This window comes from Rutidosis leptorrhynchoides, chromosome 9, assembly GCF_046630445.1.
Source record: "Rutidosis leptorrhynchoides isolate AG116_Rl617_1_P2 chromosome 9, CSIRO_AGI_Rlap_v1, whole genome shotgun sequence".
In the NCBI taxonomy this organism is placed as follows: domain Eukaryota; kingdom Viridiplantae; phylum Streptophyta; class Magnoliopsida; order Asterales; family Asteraceae; genus Rutidosis; species Rutidosis leptorrhynchoides.
In genome coordinates, this window is record NC_092341.1 from 134,451,617 (window position 1) to 134,456,443 (window position 4,827).

Genomic DNA, 4,827 nt, shown 5'->3' on the forward strand with positions numbered 1-4,827 from the left:
GATATAGTATATAATCGTGACGAGATACTATGGAAATGAGATAGAAAATGGTGTTTCGGACAGGTTCGCCGGTAAGTGCTTCAGGTTCTTCGCCAAGAGGGAAATGTGGTGGATGGAAAGGATCGCCTTCTTCTTGTCTCCAATGATTGAGGAGGCTATGAACCCATCCCCAATTCATCCAAAATAGATGATGGCTAATTGGTTGATCCATTCCAGTCACACTGCTTTCGGAGCTTGAGTGGGATTCCATATTGGAATTCGAGGGACTTGAACTAATGACGAATTCCATTTCGTTCAATTGAATAAAGTATTTTTCGATATGAAAAGATTTTCCGGCTATCGGGTGGTATTCTAATTACATAGAATATCTATATATATAGCGCAAAAGATTTCATAGATTACGGAGGAATTTACAGGATATGTCAGGCAAAGTTTACAGTAACAGATACGCTAAGATATGAATTTTGTCTATACACTATTCATGCAATCAATGCAGCAAGACGTGTCTAGACTAAGAATGATAAGTAGGAAATTTTCGACAAAAATGATAAGCAAAACTTTTGACAATGCAGACACGGTCGAAGTCCAGACTCACTAATGCATCCTAACGACTGTCAGTTAGACACACTAATGCAGACCTGGTTCGCTAAGACCACCGCTCTGGTACCAACTGAAAGGACCCGTTCATATACATTATAAACGATTCACAATAGTTGATTACATCGCGAGGTATTTGACCTCTATATGATACATTTTACAAACATTGCATTCATTTTTAAAAGACAAACTTTATTCATATCTAAAGTTGACGGCATGCATACCATTTCATAATACATCCAACTATAATTGACTTAATAATAATCTTGATGAACTCAATGACTCGAATGCAACGTCTTTCGAAATATACTATGAATGACTCCAAGTAATATCCTTAAAATGAGCTAATGCACAGCGGAATATTTCTTTCAAACTTGAGAATAAACATGCTTTCAGGTGTCAACCAAAAGGTTGGTGAGTTCATTAGTTTATCATAATCATTCATTTCCATTATCTTAATAAACCACAATATTTTAATCAAACATAATTCCAATAGCAGAATCCTCTCGTTTGTATAAAGATAAAATCATTTCCAATAATATAATAGACCACAAGATTTTCATTTTTCATAAACATAATCCTCAAGCAGAATCCTCTCGTCTGCATTAAGGTAAAATCATTCATATGGTGAACACCTGGTAACCGACATTAACAAGATGCATATAGAATATCCCCAAAATAGAATCCTCTCTTCTGTATAACAGAATCCTCTCGTCTGTATAAAAATTGAAGTACTAAAGCATTCGTACCTTGGATGGGGTTTGTTAGGCCCATAGATCTATCTTTAGGATTCGCGTCAATTACGGGTACTGTTCCCTAATTCTTAGGCTACCAAGCTAAAAGGGGTGATATTCGATTTCGATAATCCAACCATAGAATGTAATTTTTGAGTACTTGTGTCTATTTCTTCAAACATTTATAAAGCAGCGCAGGTATTCTCAGTCCCAAAAATATATATTGCAAAAGCATTTAAAAGGGAGCAAATGAAACTCACAATACTGTATTTTGTAGTAAAAATACATATGACGTCATTGAACAATTGCAATGTTAGCCTTGGATTCACGAACCTATATTAATTATATATACATATATATATATTTATATGTTTGATCAATATTTGTCTAACAATTTAGGTCAAGTCATAGTGTATCACAATCCTAATGCTCGAGACTAAATATGCAAAAGTCAACAAAAGTCATATTGGCCAAAATGTCTTCCAAAATTTATACATGATTATTATATAGTTTAAATATAGTCATTTTATTTATTTAAATATTTTTAATAGATTTTATTAAAGTAAATAATATAGTTCTTTTATTAATAAATAAAATTTTATATTAAAATTTATATAATAAAAATATACTTTTATATATCTTAAGTAATAAAATTTATAAAGTTCATTTAATATCATAAAAATAATTTAATAGGTATTATTAATGTAATTATATTATACGTAGTAAAATATCTTTATATCACATATTTATTTGATAAAATAATATTGATAATAATAATAATAAGTAAAAGTTGTATTATTTTGTAATAATTATTATTATTCTACTAATAAAAATAACAACAATTATATTTTCTAAAAATGATAAAATGATAATTTTTATTAACAATAGTACTAAAATGATAATAATAATGATGTTTCGTATTAACAATGATATTTTTATTAAAAATAATAATTTTAGTAAAAATGATAGTTTTAATATTAATAATACTTTTAATAATAATAATAGTAAAATAATGAAAACGATATTTTTCCTTTAAATCAATATCTTACAATATATTAATTTCATAATGATACTCATACTCATTATTTCCTAATCGCTTCGTTTAATAGCTTTTAGTCGTCTTTTATATCGCGTTCATATTAATAATAATAATAGTAATCATAATAATTAGATGTTACTAATATTAGTTTTAATTATAATAATACTAATAATAATAATATTAATGATAATACTAATAACTATTTGAATGAAATAATAATAATAATAATAATAATAATAATAATAATAATAATAATAATAATAATAATAATAATAATAATAATAATAATACTAATTATAACCTTAATGATAATAACGATAGTAATAATAATAAAAATAACAATAATATCTTTTATTAATAACGACAATGATGATGATAATAATAATAATAATAATAATAATAATAATAATAATAATAATAATAATAATAATAATTAGATTATAACGACGATAATAACGGCGATAATAATAATAATTTTTAATAATAATACAAAAATTCAATTGACTGTAACTTCTAAACCGTTCATCGAAACCATTCGATATCTAAATGAAAAGTTCTCAATTTTTCGCTAGCTTTCCAATGACATGAATATCATATACCTTATCTTAATAGCAAATGTATTTAATTCAAGATTTGACATAACCTATCTAATGACAATAACGAACGTATAAGCATGCATAATCCTATATACTCGAGCACTAGGCAGGGATACAATAATAATATATAAAAGTTAAGTTATGAGTGCTCATGTATCAATATTGAGATTCAATATTGAAGGAAAAGTACGTAGACGCAACGGAGATGATAAACACTAGTTTGACTCACGAGCAATACTCCCGAACCATACCCATAATGAATGTATGAACACAATTTAAAATTCTTGAGATTTAACTTAACAAACTTTTCTTATCGTGTCGGAATAATATAAAGATAAAGTTTAAATTTGGTTAAAAATTTCCGGGTTGTCGCAATCGTCTAGACTTGTCTCTGGTGGGGTAGTGGATTTGGTCGGTTGGTTGTGCAGATGAGCTAGGATCTTATCGGAGTAGACAACAGAGTCCTCACATTCAGCCTTGTATACCTTGGTCGGATGTGGGTCAGTATAATTCTGGCATAATTGCACTTGAGACACATGTTGCGAGAGTTTCTTTAGCTCTCCGACTTCTTTGGTGAGGTTTTCTATTTTGTCTGAGAGAAATTTTATGGTTTTATTTTCGATAGGATCGGAGGCGAAAAGCAGTGTTGGTAATGAAATGTGCTCTTCCCTGTTCCAATCGCGATGGTGCATAGTCATATCCTCGATCAATCTCCAGGCCTCGTCAGTGGCGAAGTTCATGAAGTAACCTTGAGAAACAGCATCAATAGTAGACTTGTTGTTCTGATTCAGATCTTTGTAGAAGGTCAAAATTTGAACAGGGCTATCAAGACTATGGTTAGGGCATCTTCAAAGTAAATGTCTGAATCTTTCCCATGCAGTGTAGAGTGATTCATCGTATGCTTGTTGAAAGTTTACGATATCATTCCTAAGTCTGATTGGTTTTAATGGGGGAAAGTACTTGATTAAGAAAGTTGTTACCATTTCCTTCCATGATGTGATAGAGTTGGGTTCTAACCCCTTGAACCAGGTTTTTGTATGAAGAGTTAAGGAATAGGGGAACGAATACAGACGAATTACATCTTGTTCAACCCCTCTTTGCTTATATGAGTTGGATAAGGAGAAGAATCCATCTAAGTGAGAGTTGGGATCGTCATTTGGTAAGCCGTGGAACTGGAAATGTTCTGAATGAGTTGTATGATGCTATATTTAAGCACAAAAGATGCTCTGGTAACCTCTGGATAGAGTATCGGTCCTCCTCGTCCTTCTAACGAGGGTTTGGTGATGTTAGCGAGAGTGATGCATGCGGCCATCGTCAAACTATCGGCATGTAAGTGTGGATCTCATCGGATGGGTACAATGTATGATATCAGATAGAAGAAAGGATGTATCGAAAGAATTCTTAGTGGTATAAGTAGGTTAAACCATCCTAAAGGTTCATTAATAAGGAAGTCCATTTTAAACTTTTTAATTAATCTAAATTAAGCTAATATTATTTAACCTAACTACGGTAAACTAGTAACTTCTGACAAATCAAGTCTCAGTCAAAAGCTTCTCTTAAAAACTAACTAATCTAAACAGGCTTCAAATCGTACTACCGCTCCCGGCAGCGGCGCCAAAAATTAACTCTACCTATGATATGCTCGAATCAGACCGTTTATTTATGCGGTGTCGTTAGGTCGCAAGGTGTCGATACGAACTCATCAACAGAGTTTTAAATTTATATTTTGCTGGGCCTGAATCTATTATTCCTTCCTATAAATTAGCAAAGGAAAATATGACTTAGGGTCGTTCCTTGAGCGATCGAATTTGAAACGGAGCTTATTCAGATAATTTAGTAATTAAGATTGGGTTTGTACATA

The 4,827-nt window shown here is 30.8% G+C and overlaps 1 non-coding gene across 1 annotated transcript; it reads left to right on the forward strand.

The window, feature by feature from the left end:
• The first annotated feature begins 3,794 nt into the window (after positions 1-3,794).
• LOC139869685 (small nucleolar RNA R71) lies at positions 3,795-3,901 on the forward strand. The gene has a single exon (XR_011766268.1). It is a non-coding gene; the product is annotated as a small nucleolar RNA R71 (small nucleolar RNA).
• Positions 3,902-4,827: the final 926 nt, after the last annotated feature.